This window comes from Pogoniulus pusillus, chromosome 32 (assembly GCF_015220805.1).
Source record: "Pogoniulus pusillus isolate bPogPus1 chromosome 32, bPogPus1.pri, whole genome shotgun sequence".
Taxonomy (NCBI): Eukaryota; Metazoa; Chordata; class Aves; order Piciformes; family Lybiidae; genus Pogoniulus; species Pogoniulus pusillus.
In genome coordinates, this window is record NC_087295.1 from 7,759,775 (window position 1) to 7,778,300 (window position 18,526).

Here is an 18,526-nt window from a genome sequence, read left to right on the forward strand (position 1 = left end):
TTTAAACAGGTTTTCACATTTGCTAGTTTTTACAGCCCATTTAAAAAAATATGTGCTAGTGTCAGAGAAGCCCAGCTGTGCTGAAATGATAAACATGACCAGGGATGCTGCAGACTGTGGATGACCTCTTCAACACACAGGAACGAGGCTTGACTTTTCGGGCAAGGGCAGAGCAGCACTTCTGGCACCCTAGGGACTTCCAGCACTCCTATAGGTGGATGCTCACCTGCTTGGGAAGCGTGAGCCAAGGGAACAGCCACACTGCACTGGGAAGACATGAGTTACTTCAGCTGAGACGTGGTATCTGCGTGTCACCCCCACAGCCTGTAGTGTAGACAAGTCCTGAGCGTGTGTGAGCTGTTTAAACATAACCACAAGCTGAACAGTTCCATTGTTCGATAGAGCTTTCTGCTGTGCTTGGGAATGGAATTATAAATGCCTTTTCATAACAGCATCCTCAGGGTAATGGATGCCTAAAATACATCGGCTCTGCTATCAAGGAGCAGATTATCCCAGCTGAATACACAGTATCAGAGTTTCCTGATTTGTATATAATCTACATTCTTAACATTTTCCTGGAGTGCTGTTAGTTTGGGTTAGCAGGACTTATTGTGCTCTCAGCGTTGAAAGATGAATAGACCTATCAGCCAAACAGCATAATAAATTGGTTAGGCTGCGCATGTCATGCTCCACCTCTCCCTCGTTCTTCATCATGTATAATGCAGCCTAATGCAACATGACAGCTGTTAGCAGAAAAATGGTGCAGCAGCCATAAAAAAGTGATTTATGTCTTATTACCGAAGCAGCTAAAATTAAGAAGCTGGTGTTTGGGAGGGCAGCAAACAAGTGAAATGTGAAACACAGCGTGTTTCATATATATATGTGTATATACACACACATATATATATTCATGAAACATAGGAAGCTGTGAAATGCTTAAACTGACAGTGGAATTCTCCCTGGGTATCCACCGCAAGGTCGGACTAATAAAGGGAGTAATTGGTGGTGATGGTTGTGGATGTTCACAATCGCCTACACGTCACAGCTGCTTATGCTGGAGTACCAGAAGCATGTTAAATGCATCTCCTGACATGAACCCAGAGATCCTTACGACCAAATGACACCAGAAAGCTAATTTAAGGTGGCAGCTGGCAGAAAGAACAACATATCGAGCAGGAAAGTTGTTCTTAGCAGCCACACTGTATAGAGAAAACAGTAGGCTAGAAGAAATAACGTGGATGTCATTCCCAGCTTCATTTTTTTTCTGCTACCATAAAGCCACAGGTTTAAGGCTACAGCCATGGATTAGGGATTTCTCCCTGGATGCTGAAACTATGAGCATCAAAGAAAATGCTGCGTTTAACTTACAACACCCCTCATGTGAGTGAATGTGCTTGTGTAACGTCCTGACACTTCTGCCACTGGATGATGTGATGCATTAATGTAAGACACAGTGAATGATCACCACCATGTCAGATCACTCCTTGGTTTCTGTTCAACACATACTGTGTGTGTACTATAAACACACACATGTCTATGAATGTATATGCTCAGGCAGCTGCTAAGTGTGATGGCTTTGCTTCAGTGGGTGGCAGTCTTCCTTCTGAGTCAGTACTAGACTAGTTCTTCCCCCTATGGTGCTTAATGAAAAGTGGAATATGGTCAGGTCAGAGAGGTTAATAGCCCTACTTTTGTGAGAAGTGCCAGGGGATCTTTCTGAGCAAGCAACAAGAAGCTCACGTTAAATACCATCTGAAAGACAGCCTGGGACCTGCTCAGAATCATAGCCTGGGCTGTTGCTGTAATGGGCAAACATTCTATGAATTTAAGCAACTGAATCATCCTGCCCCATAGATAGTTACCAGATGCAGTGAGACTTTGCCTGCATGGGGTTACAAAACTATAACCAAGAGTAGTATGGCTGGAAAATGCTAGATTTGGGCATTTTGACTTAAATATTATCAGAGAAGAAACTTTCACCAGGCAGTGCATAGATGTCTTGTAAATAATCCAGGATGGGGGTCTCTCAGACCCTTTGCTACCTTACTCTGGGTGCATTAGGTACTGAGTGAGTTGGAGCAAGTGAGACTTTGTGGCCAGAATGGCCACATTTTGTACTGTTACCAAGGCATTGTCTTGGCCAGCATTTCTAGTCCTTTTAGTGAAGAGCTATGGAAATGCCTATATGTTAGATGTCCTGAGTGACTTTCTAGACACATGATAATGAGTGCAGAAATTATTTTACCAGGATGTTTGTGGTGACAAGTGGCTTATGGTGACTTATGCCTCCACAAGCCACTTGGGGATTCAACTACCAACCTCCAGTTCACACCTTAGAAGAGTATGTAGGATTTATTGCAGCACTGCTGTATGACTGAGGGAAAGGAGCATTGCCTTGCACTGGGCTGGACTGGCTTGCTACAGCATCATAACAATGGTTTTATGCAGCTTCTGCATCTGTGACTGGCTTTGTCTCTGCCCCAAGTGCTCTGTGTTGGGAGTCTGTAGCTCCTAAACATGGCAAAAGGGCTTAGGAGTGATCCTGTCCCACTGTGACAAGGGTGAAGAGAAACATGTCCCTAGATCAGTGAGAGTTCACAGGAGAGAAAATGGCAAGGACAAATGCCTTCTGTGGGATTGGGACGCATCATAATTGTGTTTTCATAAGCTGCATGATTAAATTCTCCTGTGTAGTTAGGGTACTATACTTGTAAGCATCCACTTTTTCATCAGTTTCTCTGTAGTCTCTCTTTTAGAGGATCCACAGTACTGTCTCTATGTTGCTCATAAGAAAAGTAGTTTATAAATCCTTTTGGGTATAAATTATTCTGTTAACCAGGATTGAAATAATGTTACATTTGTCACACACATCATTTACTCACTCATCTCCTGAAAACTGTGATTGTTTCAGATGCCTGAACGAGAATTTCAGACTAATTCCAAGCACGTAACAGTTTGTGAGCTAAGGTCTTGCATTGGTATGGATTGTTACCTGAATAGATTCCAGAAACTGAGCAAAAAACGTTAGGAATGACTTCAGCTGTCGTTGCTTAGTGGTATTTAAGGTGAAATGAGGCAACTTTTAAATAGCACAATGTAAGATTGCATAATAATTTAGGTCAAAAAGCAAGTAACATGTCACATAAGTGAGATGTTAAATGAGCAGAATATAGTAAATGCAGAGAAGCAAATACCATGGCTCACTGTCAGCATTCTAGATTCTTTTAGACTGAGTATTTCTTGCCATCCAAGCAATGAAAAAGGTTAATATTTCTGCTAGAAACAGTTTCTCCAGAGGGAAACTTAGATGGCAAAAGATGCTTTGCATTTTGGTGAGCTCTGTTTAAGAAATGTTTTTAGAGGTGGAAGGTGCAATGAGAGTGCATTTAGTGAAAGCTGACAAACTTACTCTGTCAAGAAGTGTAACAACTTTAATAACTGTAATACAAAGAAGTAATTCCTGCCTACTGCAGAGAGATATTTTTTTTTTTGCCCAGTTATAAAAAGCTTTGTGATATCAGAAATTGAAACAGTGCAGGCAAATTGAAGCAGGTTGCATTTAGAATCATAGAATGGTTTAGGCTGCAAAAGACCTCAAAGATCATCTACTTCCAACCCCCCACCATAGGCAGGGACACCTCCCACTAGAACAGGTCGCTCAAGGACTCATCCAGCCTGGCCTTGAACACATCTAGGGAGGGAGCAACCACAACCTATTCCAGTGTCTCACCACTCTTACTGTAAAGAACTTCTTCCTAACATCTAGTTTAAATCTCCTCTCTGCCAGTTTAAACACATTGTTTAAACACAGCCCTATGAGGAGAGGCTGAGGGAGCTGGGGTTGTTTAACCTGGAGAAGACGAGGCTCAGGGCAGACCTCATTGCTGTCTACAACTACCTGAAGGGAGGCTGTGGCCAGGTAGGGGTTGGTCTCTACTCCTAGACAACCAGCAACAGAATAAGGGGACACAGTCTCAAGTTGTGCCAGGGGAAGTATAGGCTGGATGCTAGGAGGAAGTTTTTGGCAGAGAGAGTGATTGGCATTGGAATGGGCTGCCCAAGGAGGTGGTGGAGTCACCGTCTCTGGAGGTGTTCAGGAAAAGACTGGATGAAGCACTTGTTGCCATGGTCTGGGTGACTGGCTAGGGCTGGGTGCTAGGTTGGACTGGATGAGCTTGGAGTTCTCTTCCAACCTGGTTGATTCTGTGATTCTAACAGAGGCATCACCTTTTTTGTTTGTATTGTATCGGCTTAGCCGAGTATGCTGCTGAAAGAGAGTACATGTCTACTTATTTTATATCCTTCCATAACAATCTGTGGTTTCGTTCTGTGTTGTTTTTGCTTTGCATGAATCACTAAAGCACCAAATTCTTTACTTTTCAGCAATTACCTTAGCAAATGTAAGACTTCTTTGAAGGAAGCCCCCTCATTTACAAAGATAAGGCATTGGGACCACGTGCAATTTTGCATCTCACCAGATACAAGCAAAGTTTATATGCAACTTCAGCTCCTAATCAGAGTTCTTGTGCTGTCTTGTTCCATTTGCTATATCTTACAATACTTCCCTGACCTCTTGTCTTGTTACTCTCTTGCCCAGTAACTGTACAACCAAACATTGCCAGGATCAGCCTGAGGAGTAACTTTACATGCTCCTTCCATCCCAATGTTCTGTTCAATAACACCCTGAACCTCCTTGCAACAATACAAAATTAGGGAATTCCTTCAAGAGAAAGTGATTTGTTGTGCCTCCATTCTCTGCTAGTGAAAGTATGTGGCCTTGGCTTTGTACACCAAAAAGCTTTCTGGGGCATTTTAGGGAGCACTGTGCTTGTGCACCTCTTTATTTTACTTTATGTGTTTTTTTTCTCTGTGACTGTCTTCAGGAGCTCCATAATGATGGATATTTCTGTCTTTGTTTATTCCACAGTTTACTAGATCCTGATTTCACTTATACTTGTCTACATGAGAAATAATTTTAATGCAGTAATTTCACATCTCCTCTGGTGTGCCTGAGACCAGGTCTGACTCACTTCTCCAATGCCTAATCTTTAAAATCAAATCTGTTCTTTTTCTCTTTAAAACTGTCATTATGTTCATCTGTACATTAAAGTGTAGTATTAGTTAAAAAAAAAGTGTAAAAATGACATTTCAGAGTTCTATATTTATCTGACAGTTGTTTCTGTTGCAGAAGTGCTCATTTTATCAGTTAAATAGCTCTTTCCCAACACCTATCCCTGCAAAATGCACAGGGTGTTATGATTCTAACTGCTGACATGCCATCATCAGATTCTGCAACTAGCATAGGTCATCTTACGTTGTAAAGTTTCTGTCTGCTTGTACCACCCTGTCTTCTTCAAGCCATGCCCTTGGTGACACTGCCAAGCCCTTTGCACTGCATGAGCACGTTACAGGTCTAAAGGACCATGTTGTGTGAGGAAAAGACATACCACAGAATAAAATGCAGCTCAGGCTTTGTGATAGAATGGCAGGAATGACCAATATTAATAACAGTAAAGCTTTGCTTCTCCTTCCAGATGCAAAAATAGACCCACTTTAAGGACATTTGTTGGGGTGCAGGTTTGAGGGGTAGCACTTTTAGCAGAGACTGGGTCAGCGTTCTGCTAAAAGTATCTTGAAAGTCTTAATTTGGTCTCAAAGGGGCCTAGGGAATTTAAAACAGTATTTCACGGTATCACAGTATCACCAAGGTTGGAAGAGACCTCACAGATCATCAAGTCCAACCCTTTACCACAGAGCTCAAGGCTAGACCATGGCACCAAGTGCCACGTCCAATCCTGCCTTGAACAGCTCCAGGGATGGCGACTCCACCACCTCTCTGCACAGCCCATTCCAGTAGCCAATGACTCTCTCAGTGAAGAACTTTCTCCTCATCTCGAGCCTTAATTTCCCCTGGTGCAGCTTGAGCACCTCTCATTCTGGTGCTGGCCACCTGAGAGAAAAGAGCAACCTCCTCCTGGCTACAACTTCCCCCCAGGTAGTTGTAGACAGCAATAAGGTCACCCCTGAGCCTCCTCTTCTCCAGGCTAACCAATCCCAGCTCCCTCAGCCTCTCCTCATAGGGCTGTGCTCAAGGCCTCTCCCCAGCCTCGTCACCCTTCTCTGGACACGCTCAAGCATCTCAATGTCCCTCCTAAACTGGGGGGCCCAGAACTGAACACAGTATTCAAGGTGTCTTGCAGAAGTGGTGATCTGTTCAGTTCCTTTGGCAAGAAGTGTGTTGTTAAGGGGGCACAGGCCTGGGAAGGGGTTAACTGAAAGTGGTGGATATAGCACATTACAGCACATCAAGCAAACTTCCTCATCTCCTTGCAGTCAAAGGTCTGTCTTTCATTTTCTTTTAGAAAATGTATCAAACAGTTTGGCATTAAAAGTACAAGTTTTGTCATATTGAGAATAACAACGTGTTGTAAGACAAAGGAACAAAGGCTGGAAGTTGAGGGAAATTAAAACACAAAAAAAAAAAAAAGGAGGAAGAAACAAAGGAAAAATGAAGATGTGAAACAGTTGTGTTTAGTTTGGAGGGGGAAAAAAAAGGCAGCTTCATCTTTCCCCTCCCTCTTTGTAATATACTTGAAAATGCAACATTTGGAAAAATCTACGTGTGCCTAAATTTAGGCTCTGTGTATTCCTTTACTCTGCATTTCTTTATCAGACTTTAGTCACCCATATATCAGTTTGCAGAAAGCATATGTGGCAGGCTGATGCATGTCCTATTTTATAAACATTTATTGCCCACTGGTGTGTTCCTATCTTTGAAGTTACATCCACTTCTCCCTTTCAGCCTCTGTTGCCTCCTTTTCCCTATTGAAAAAAAACCCCAAATCACTCTTGTCAAACAATTTTGCTTATGTGGAAAGAGTATGAAGATTAGTTTAATTTTGGGTTTAGCCTCATCTTTGTTTTAGTTTGCCTTGCTTCCCTCCTCCCCCTCACACCCCTTCCTTTTCTTTTTAGATAGTGTAGGCCAGAAATAATAATGTAAACAACATAATCTCCATTGCCATTGCATGAGCACAGCGAGGCAAACCTGGCCATTCACAAGCTGGTTTGCCCACCAGTCTGTCTCCCCAGGGATGCACAGGGCTTGTGAAATTGAAACAGCCAGGAGGACTTGAACTTGAGCTTGAAGGAAACAGTGACTGGCCTTTGAAGAAAGCTCAGAGATAATCATCACAGGCTGTAGCTGCTCAACAATCAGGATAATACAGTTTGGTGATTTAATAAGATGTGTTTGAATAAGAAATTAAAAATCAGCTGGCTGCATCAGAAGGGTAACCAAGCTGTCTGGCTTGCTGCAGCAGAGCTGTGTTTTAGTCTTGTGGTGCTGAGTGAATTCTCTCTGCGTACACAAGATCAGTGTCTACTCACAACCTGATCCTCCTTGTTGTTCTACCAGAGAGAGCAGAGTATTGCACTGAGGTAGAAGCGGCATAACTCAGGGGGAATCAGCAATGAGCTTTTCCAATCAGAAACATGATGACCTAAAAATTACGTCTTATTTTTCTTGCCTCCATCTGTCCCTCTAAGGAAATTGTATGAGGAGAGTTTGAGTGACCTGGACTTTCTCAGCCTGGAGGAGAGAAAGCGAAAGGGGGGCCTGATTGCTGTCTTCAGCTACCTAATGAGAGCTTCTGTTTAACCCTGAAGCACACCACTCTTTTTGGATACTCAAAGATTGAGTCTGCATTTTCCAGCTATACCAACCAGTCTAAGCAGCAGTAAATCTTGTCTTCCCCACTAATCTCTTCTCTCCAGCTTCTGTTCTTACTGATGATGAGTATTTAGCTGACGCTGTTAGGATGTCCATTTCTAGACAAGTGAAATTGAGATTCTTCCCTCCTATGTGTCCTGTGTTACCTGATACAGTTATCCAGATTGATTTTTCTTTGATTTGCTCTTTGATTATTTTTTAAGTTCTTCTGGATTGTCAAGAGACTTTGTCGTCTGACTTCTCTGATTCTTATGCTTAGTGCACAGACTCTAATGCGGAGCCAAACACTAATGACATCTCTTAATTTCTTTCACCTCTTTTAATCAAACTATTAGTTATGTGTGTGCTGTCTTCTTTATCCCATGGTGGGTTTGTTTCTTCAGGAAAAATAAGTGGGGGTCTTTATAAATTTCGTCTGGGAAATCCAAGCTGACTCCCTCAGTGTGTTTCCATGCCATGAACTTGTCGATTCCTTCTAAGAAATTAATCAGGTTTTCCAAGTGCAAAGGACATGTTGACTCTTACTGTCTTTATCTACCTTGGCCTTTTAATTCATTCTTAGATATTGCAGATTTTGCAAGGTGTTTGAATTCTCTTCTAGCCTTCTGTAAAATGTTTTTTGAGTTAGTGTGCTGACATGTATTTTCCATTTGTCTCACTTAAATCTGACTATTATGACTGCTTAAAACTAGTTTCTGGGATCTTTTTCAGCATTTGTGTCAAGTCATAGAATCAGTCAGGGTTGGAAGGGACCACAAGGATCATCTAGTTCCAGCCCTCCTGCCATGGGCAGAGGCACCCTACCCTAGATCAGGCTGGCCAGAGCCCCGTGCAGCCTGACCCTAAACACCTCAGGGATGGGACCTCAACCACCTCCCTGGGCAACCCATTCCAGACTCTCACCACTCTCATGCTGAACAACTTCCTCCTCACATCCAGGCTGAATCTCCCCACCTTCAGCTTTGCTCCATTTCCTCTAGTCCTGTCACTACCTGATAGCCTAACAAGTCCCTCCCCAGCTTTTTTTGTTGGCCCACTTCAGATACTGGAAGGCCACAAGGTAACCTCAGAGCCTCCTCATCTCCAGACTGAACAGCCCCAACTCTTTCACTCTGCCCTTATAGCAGAGCTGCTGCAGCCCTCTGAGCATCCTCGTGGCCCTTCCCTGGATACTCTCCAGCATCTCCACATCCCTCTTGTAATAGGGGCTCCAGAACTGGGTGCAGTACTCCAGGTGGGGTCTCACCAGAGCAGAGTAGCAGGGGAGAATCACCTCCCTCGACCTGTGGCTACACTTCTCGTGATGCAGCCCATAATACAGTGTTCCTGAATGGACTGCAAGAAGTGTTGAAATATTTTAACTTTTCAGGTGTCTCTTGTAGTTTCTTGAAGATTTGGAATTTCTCTTTCTTTTAAAAAAACAAAGCACTCTGCTGTAGCAGAATTAGGCAGATATAAGAATGCACAAATGTGATTTACCTTCCTGCTGTAACAAACCTAAATATAGCATAGTTACTGTTTCAGAGCAGTCTTTTCGTAATAGTTTCTGAACTAAGTTCTGTATGGCAGTTTGCTGCTTCTCTTGTGGATTCCCTGCCTAGCTGCTCCCTGAAGAGGTCATTCAGAACAGTAAAAAAAATTGATCTCAGCACCATAGGCTGATTTGACATTTACTGCTTGGTAGTAATTGAAACCACTCCCCTGCTGCTGCATTTCCTCTCCCTGCAGTCTCTCTGCTCTTCCCAGGTACTGCAGACCCTCTCAGTACCTGGGCTAGGTCACTGGAAGGGCAGGTCAAGTACTGAGCTTCTCCTGTTTGGACCTAGAGTGTCTACTTGTAGAGAATGTCTCTTATTTGTTGACATAATTAACTTCTTTATCTGATCTCTTTCCTTCCTGCCCAGACATGTGGGGGTGGCATAAAGCTCCTGTGCCTGAGAGTATTTTCTTAGGCTATGGAAACAGGAATGCAGAAGCAAATCCTCATGCCTAAATCTAGAGCAAATTTTGGCACCACAGCTGTGTACCAATGACTTGGCTGTCCACTGAAAGCATGAGAAAGGAGTAGGATTTGCACAGAAGTATGACACATTTAAACATGATTCATACTAAGGTAACTTGCCACTGCTGAGACAGGCCTGAATCCCTTTTGAGGGCTGTGTCTTGTGCTAGAAATTTCCAAAAATTGAAACAGTCTGAAATACTTCTTGTTAACCAATCTGTCTGCCCAGTCAGATAGCTTTGTGGCCTCTGTACACTCAGGGTGGCAAAAGTACTAAGTGTCTGATGCCTGAGAGTAGTGCTGTAAGCCTCCTTCCTGCATTGCACTGTTTCTGCAGATGGTATGGCCCTGAGAAGGGCTGCATCAGTGAAGTAGAAGATACAAAGCTTTGCTGAGAACTGAGACACCTTTGAATAGGCTCCTTATGTAGAAAGACCCTGTGAAATTGTATTCTGTAACCAGACATTTCTCTGCCTCTACTCTAAGGTTATCTTCACATTTTTTTCAAAGGTGTTCAACTCTGATCACTCTCATATGTGGTTCATTAAAGTGCCCACCCCACCTACCATCTTACTCTGTTCTCTTTTGTACTCAGAGATCTTTCTCAAAACATAGACCTTCATTTCACCTTTAGTCAAGCCATCCAGGTCTGCAATACCCTGCTGACTTCATTAGGATCAAGCTCAGGCCCATAAACTGCATCCTCCTGCAGCCATAATAGGCATTCTTGTGTGTGCATAAGTTGTAGAGGAGCAGTCTGCTCAACAGCTCCTCCAGGGACCTCTGCTAGTATCTGTTGCCAGCTTTCCTCTGAATGTTTTTCTTGTTTGAATAAAGCTGCTATGTTGGTTTTGTCTGCTGTTATATGAAATTCTGGAAGCCATAACTCTGGAGATATACATTTCTGTCTTCTGAGAAGCAGACTAACTTTCTCATGCAGTAGAGACATGTGAAACTACTCTGCTCTGGTGAGACCCCACCTGGACTACAGCACCCAGTTCTGGAGCCCCTATTACAAGAGGGATGTGGAGATGCTAGAGCGTGTCCAGAGAAGGGCCATGAGGATGCTCAGAGGGCTGCAGCAGCTCTGCTGTGATGACAGACTGAAAGAGTTGGGGCTGTTCAGTCTGGAAAAGAGGAGGCTCCAAGGTGATGTTCTTGTGGCCTTCCAGGATCTGAAGGGTGCCTACATAAAAGCTGGGGAGGGACTTTCCAGGATATCAGGGAGTGACAGGACTAGAGAGAATGGAGCAAAGCTGAAGGTGGGGACATTTGGCCTGGACGTGAGGAGGAAGTTGTTCAGCATGAGAGCGCTGAGACCTTGGAGTGTGTTGCCCGGGGAGGTGGTTGAGGCCCCATTCCTGGAGGTGTTTAAGGCTAGGCTGGATGGGGCTCTGGGCAACCTGATCTAGGGTAGGTTGTCTCTGGGCATGGCAGGGGAGTTGGCACTAGATGATCCTTGTGGTCCCTTCCAACCCTGCCTGATTCTATTACTCTATGAAATAATTGATAAGCTGCTTCCTGGCATAGTGCTTTAATGTATACATTGAATTTGCCACTGCACCTATAAGCTTCAGTTCAGAAACAAAATAAACTCATTCTCTCTCAGAATCTTTGTAAGGCAAAGATTCATGACAGTTTCTACTCATGTGGCCCTTTCTCCCAACCCCTACACTTCAGGTGCTCAGAAATGCTGAACTCTCTTGTCAAGAGGCAGAGGGAAACCTCCCCATTAACTTAACTCTACCCCCTAGAGAGGATTTGGGGTGCTCTAGCAGCTGATAATCTTCTGTCCTGTCTTTCCAGTCAATGACATTTTAGTAAGGCTGATGGAAAGCAACAGTATTCAGGAAACATGATTGAATGGTGACAATATAACTGAAACACCCAGAGGTCACAGAAGCTGGGCAGCACGTATTGGCAAGCTGTGGATGTGATCTCTGTGTTAGAGCTGTATCATAAGGGAGGACAGTCACCTTCAGCCCTGGGCAATACTTGAAATCAGTCTGTGGGTGTATTTCAGGGAGACAGACAAACTTAAGTAAGAAAGGGATCAGTGAGGGCTGTCACTGGGACTCTGCTAGCCCTGTGCCAAGCATGGAAAGAGTCACACACTGAAACTAGCCTAGTGACTCAACAGCCCAAGCAGCAGTGTGAAGATGTTCCCCTAAGGTAGGAAATCCATGCTGAGTAGACACTGTCTGTGTATCTGGTTAGCAAAATCATTTGGTGTTATCTTCTTTTGTCTGTATACTATTATCTTGCTCTCTCTCATTCAGGACAGGGCTTCTTTTTTCAGTTTTAGCAAATTGTTCTGCTCATGCAAAAGGCAGCTTTTAGTTCTCCACTGTTCTTGTCAGATGGGGCATTTTAACAAGCCTGTACAATAGCAATAGTTCTCAACAGCATTCTTAAACTGAAAAAGAAAATCAAATGGCTGGAGAAAATGGAAAAAATCTGGATTACACCATCCAGTACTGCACTTTATGTCATGCCAGGGAAAGGATAACCCCCATTTTACACCTGACATGTAAGCTTCATTTATACCAGGTTAACAAGATAGCAGTTGGAATCAAGGAGCCTTTACGATTCTATTCTCTTAGAGCAACTTCCAAATCCAATTGGATTTGTCCTTGCTGGCAACAATAATAATAACAGTGAATCACAACAAAGGAAAGAAAGCAAATAGTCATGTCTTAATTACATCCGAAACAAAGGCTTTCTCTAGCTCTGATTGACTTGATTTGTTGAAAGTTTATTCTCGCTAAGACGAAAGCAATTCACTTCTCCAGCCTTTGTAAAGAGCCTTTCAGTGCCTGATTATTAGAAGGCCTGCTTATAGCTGTGGTGGCCTGTGCTTGAGCACTGTGCAAATAATCCATTTAAAGATCAACCTCAAAATTCTTTTTCCCTGATTCTCACCCCACTGGAATGTAGCACAGTCCATTTATCACTGGAGGAATGCAGTGACTGAAGAAACCCCTTCATAAGTTCTCTTTACTTTCAAATAGGAGGGTGTTCAGATAGTTTTTCACTCCGAGCAGGGCTTGCCTATGATCAGGCCTGTTTGATCACTTCATTTGACTACTAATTGAATTCTAAACTAGCACATATGAACTGACAGCCTTGCAATTTTGTCTTGGTTGTACAAATTCCCCTTTAATCTGTGTAAGCATCTAATTCTGGAATTGTGATAGTTGAAGATCTAACAGCCTGCAGGGAAGCTGCAGTTGGCTTTGGCTTTTTGTACTCTGTGTGTTTCACAAGGAGAAGCGAACAGCCTAAAATTCCACTACATGTAAGGCCATGAATTGGAGCTCCACTTAGCACAGTCACAATGAAGAGAAAGATGTTGCCCTGTTCAGTCCAAAGAGGCACCCACAGCTCACCTCTAAGGCAGTTGTTTTTTCTCTTATTTCCCAAGGTCCCACGAATTTCCCAACCAGGAATGCATATTAAGGGACGATTACACAATGCTTGGTGAAACTCCCTTTATTTATTTCACTTGTGTCATTGCTGCTGTTGTATAAGAAAGAGCAAAGTAACAAAAAGAACAAAGTAAAATAAAATAGTAGCTGACCCAAACATTTTTAACACATTGAAAACCTCTTCCAAATGCAAAGACTCTTTCTTTCTGCCTTTTCTTTGCATTGATTTGCACAAGCGTTTTCTCGGTAAGCCAAATACATCTCTGGTATAACTTCACTGAAGTCACTGGACTTACACCAGAGGTGGTTTTGGTCCTCTGTCCTGGGTAAATACAGTAGGAATAAATTGGTCACGCAGGCAGAGTGTCTGGCAATAAGTGCACTGAGTGGTCCTGGCAAACCAATAGGAAAGCTCTAAAAATGAAAAAAATCTCAAAACAGGTCTCTTTTTTTTTGTTTTTATGTAACATAGGGCCTAAAAATCTACCGGGAGCTGCTGAATACTGCCCACTAACTGTACAAAGTATAGGTAGCATGCCTTCCAAATATCAAAATACCAGACGGAATGCCATGAAAATAAATAACTTCTAATATAAACAAATGAGAACAGATCAAACTGTTACCTCTTTAAACAGAATGTAAATAAAAAAAATACCAGTCCTTCTACACAATAAATATTAAGAAACCATTGACATAGTTGAAATGTACTCATATAAATTAACAACTTTAATTACATTAGCCAAACAGACATTGGTTAAAGCACTGCATGTAGTATGCAAAATAATAATAACAATAATAATTATAATAATATCAACAACAAAACACAAAATGATAAAAACAAAATAGGCTTCATAATATCTTGGCTTTCATAATTTATATATATGTATATACATATATATAGTTGTGTGTGTATATATATTTATACTGTAGATATATATAATATGTATATATACATACATATATATATCTTCAACCCATCGTCAATGTACTGTGTTTGAAAGTATTTAAATACAAAGAAACCCATTGAGAATTAACACAAATTCACTATCTCTCAAAAATAAATAGCTATCTAACCCAGAAGTCTTTGTTTCTGCCCAGGAAATTGTTGCTTGTAGTTGCTCACAAAAGGTCAAATTATGGTTTATTTATTTATTTTCCTCAAACTGAAAACCTTTTTACTCCACATGAATGCAGTGAGAGCAGAGGGGGGAATAAAGCTTTTTTTTTCAGTGTAAGGAAAGTGATTAGCATCTGATTCTTTTGCTGATGCACACTATTGACATGAGGTTTAACTTAAGGAACTTAATCGTTCCCTTCTAGCCACACTCTAGAAATAGCTTTTGCTCACTTTATTGATGCTGACTGGCAACTTTCTAGGAAAGGAGACTCTCTGAAATCAGCAGCATTGCTTACAGAGTAAGGCACTATTCCACACGAGTAACTGCAGTCCAGGCAAAATTTCATTTTGCACATAGACTTTACAGATGCCTGAACTTCTCTACCTCAGAGATATTGCTGCTAGCCTCTACATGGCCTTGTGGTGTCACAGTTAAATGAACTGGATGGCTTAAATCTCAACTAACTTAAAAAAGAACCCAAGGAGGTATATAAAACCGAGTCCTACTTTGCAATGATTTGGTAAAAGCCTGTTTACATTGAAGTCAATGACAAAACTCCCATTTCATTCAGCTCTACAGTTTTAGGCCCTAGATCAGCACTCTGCTATGACATATGAATGCAGAATAATTACAAGCATCTGTAAGCACTTCCTTTTGCTAAACCCCAAGAACACAAATACATTCAGCCCTCCCAAAGAAACATATCTTAATGTGCACTTCTGCCAGTTTCTTAGGCTTTGTAGCCGATGAGCATCTGTCATGGAGAGGGAGAAAGACAATCAAATGTGGTCAACTGTGAAGCCCAAAGATTGTGGAGGTACTAAACAGATACAGTTCTGTGATTGAATATGTACTGAAAATACATTTTCAATATAAACAGGAAGTAGATTATATGAAAAGGAATGTGTTAGTAGTTAAAAGCCTCTTTATTTCTTTTGGTGTAGTCATACCTGAAAGGAGAAGTCATTTTTGAGACTACATGCACTTGAATAACTGCTTAAATATGGTATCAATTTCTAATGATATTTTAAGTACATGAAGATTTAATTAAATCAAATTATCAGGGATGGGGTGTTTTGCTGGAATCAATCAGTCTTGATTAACATCCCAATTTCTTATTTTATCATATAGCTTTTTGTTTTTACCCCACTTTAACTCTGACCACAAATCAAAACCCCATGACTGAACCTAAAAATTGAAAGGAGAAACCTTTAAAATTTGTCACTAGTATACACACCCAAGTGAAAGGTAAAAAAGCAGGGCTTAGGAGCTGTTGCTTCTTCATTTGAAAACTTCCTTCTGGTTTTGGTGTATCTATCAAAAAACACATTCACCAAATCTAAAATCCTATTTTCTTGCCTCACTTGGAAGTTGTCTCAGTCTAGTTTCATGTTTTCCAGGGTCAGTTCCCATTCATCACATAAAGGCTGGTTTCAAGCCTAGCATCGGATTTCTTTTTAAAGGCTCTTTCTGCTTTGACTAGGAAAACCATGAGCCTAGACTTCGCTTGCAGCCAATGGGAGTTTTGCCATTGTCAGTTAGGGAAAGGTGCTGGGATTTCAGGTCTCTGACACTCTGTAACTAATCACACTTGAGAGTTGGTTTTAACAGTGTGAGCCATCTCACTTGCTTCCCTCACCACTACATTCAGGAATCAACCACGAAGTGAGCAGCCTGGTTTAAATAATTGAATTAAACAATGTTGGATGTGGTGCCATCCATCCAAAATCCTTCATCTCCCTTCACACTCCCCACAGCAAAAGGAATCTCTGATTCGTCCTGACTTATCTTTACTCATGTAAGTAGTTTTACTATGCTTGTAAGGAGACCAGTAGATACCAAAGATTCTGTTGACGTGAGCAAGGGTTCTGCGACAACATGCATCCATTTTTAAGGCCAGGCCTAGAGTTCAGTGAAGTAAAAGGTTCTCTTCTCAACAATTATCACAGACTATGTCCTTGCTTCTGCTGTTCTAGAGTTTGGTTCTGCTTCTAGAACAATCTACAGTAATTCTGCCACTTGCTTCAAAGGAAACAGAGTAGTTTTACTCATGTAAGTAATTTTACTATGCTTGTAAGGAGACCAGTAGATACCAAAGATCCTGTTGACTTGAGTAAGGGTTCTGGGAAAATATGCATCCATATTTAAGGCCAGGCCTACAGTTCAGTGAAATAAAAGGTTCTCTTCTCAACAATTATCACAGACTATGTCCCTGCTCCTTCAGCGTTTGGTTCTGCTTCTAGAACAATCAACAGTAATTTTGCCACTTGCTTCAAAGAAAACAGAGTCAGGAACTCGATTGAAGTTACAAAGATAAATTAGTTGTGCATCTTTTTAATTTTGTTGGTTTTTTTTTAAACTATCCTGCTGGCATTTGGTATCCCTCCCTTTCCCCAGGAAGAAAACACACAAAAAAAACCCCCTCACCCCAAACCAACCCAACAAACTTCTGCAAATAATTTAAATCAGAAAGCCTTGATATTTTACAGAATACTTTAGTGATAAATTTAGCATTGACCCAATTGTTATCACTTTGACTTTTTTTTAATTTTTTTTTTTTTGCAAATTGCAAACAAGTCTGTAAAAAAAACAAATGCATTGTATAAAAAGTACATAAATGTATAATCCATTAGCTGTACTATGCGATCTAAATACTGTGGAATAAATTAGATAGAAAACTTAGCTATAAGCATGTATGTTGATATCTATTCAACAGAGGAAAGGGCTTCTCTTTTTTTTTTTTTGCATTCTTTCTATTTTCTTCTTTTTTTTTTCTTTTTTTTTTTTCTTCTCTTTTTGTCTTTTTTCATCTCTTTTGATAGGTCCAAATACAGACACGCGCCCATGTGCACACACAGGTGCACACACAGAGAACACGCACACACACATGCACACGCACACAGTTTTGGCTGACAAAGAAATGAAGGCCCTGATTACACTGTTTAAATATGATTCTTGCCATAAAGGTGCTAACACTCTATCCCTAGCCAATGTGACCAGGTTACATTGTGCTATCTTCTTTCCTTTTTCCTTTTCTTTTTTTCTTTTTATTTTTTTCTTTCCTTTTTCTTTTTTCTCCTTTTCCTCTTTTCTTTTTTCTCCTTTTCCTCTTTTCTTTTTTCTCCTTTTCCTCTTTTCCTTTTTTCCTTTTCTTTTCCTTTTTTCCTTTTCTTTTCCTTTTTTCCTTTTCTTTTCCTTTTTTCCTTTTCTTTTCCTTTTTTCCTTTTCTTTTCCTTTTTTCCTTTTCTTTTCCTTTTTTCCTTTTCTTTTCCTTTTTTCCTTTTCTTTTCCTTTTTTCCTTTTCTTTTCCTTTTTTCCTTTTCTTTTCCTTTTTTCCTTTTCTTTTCCTTTTTTCCTTTTCTTTTCCTTTTTTCCTTTTCTTTTCCTTTTTTCCTTTTCTTTTCCTTTTTTCCTTTTCTTTTCCTTTTTTCCTTTTCTTTTCCTTTTTTCCTTTTCTTTTCCTTTTTTCCTTTTCTTTTCCTTTTTTCCTTTTCTTTTCCTTTTTTCCTTTTCTTTTCCTTTTTTCCTTTTCTTTTCCTTTTTTTCCTTTTCTTTTCCTTTTTTCCTTTTCTTTTCCTTTTTTCCTTTTCTTTTCCTTTTTTCCTTTTCTTTTCCTTTTTTCCTTTTCTTTTCCTTTTTTCCTTTTCCTTTTTTCCTTTTCCTTTTTTCCTTTTCCTTTTTTCCTTTTCCTTTTTTCCTTTTCCTTTTTTCCTTTTCCTTTTTTTCCTTTTCCTTTTTTCCTTTTCCTTTTTTCCTTTTCCTTTTTTCCTTTTCCTTTTTTCCTTTTCCTTTTTTCCTTTTCCTTTTTTCCTTTTCCTTTTTTCCTTTTCCTTTTTTCCTTTTCCTTTTTTCCTTTTTTTTCCTTTTCCTTTTTTTTCCTTTTCCTTTTTTTTCCTTTTTTTTCCTTTTCCTTTTTTCCTTTTCCTTTTTTCCTTTTCCTTTTTTCCTTTTCCTTTTTTCCTTTTCCTTTTTTCCTTTTCCTTTTTTCCTTTTCCTTTTTTCCTTTTCCTTTTTTCCTTTTCCTTTTTTCCTTTTCCTTTTTTCCTTTTCCTTTTTTCCTTTTCCTTTTTTCCTTTTCCTTTTTTCCTTTTCCTTTTTTCCTTTTCCTTTTTTCCTTTTCCTTTTTTCCTTTTCCTTTTTTCCTTTTCCTTTTTTCCTTTTCCTTTTTTCCTTTTCCTTTTTTCCTTTTCCTTTTTTCCTTTTCCTTTTTTCCTTTTCCTTTTTTCCTTTTCCTTTTTTCCTTTTC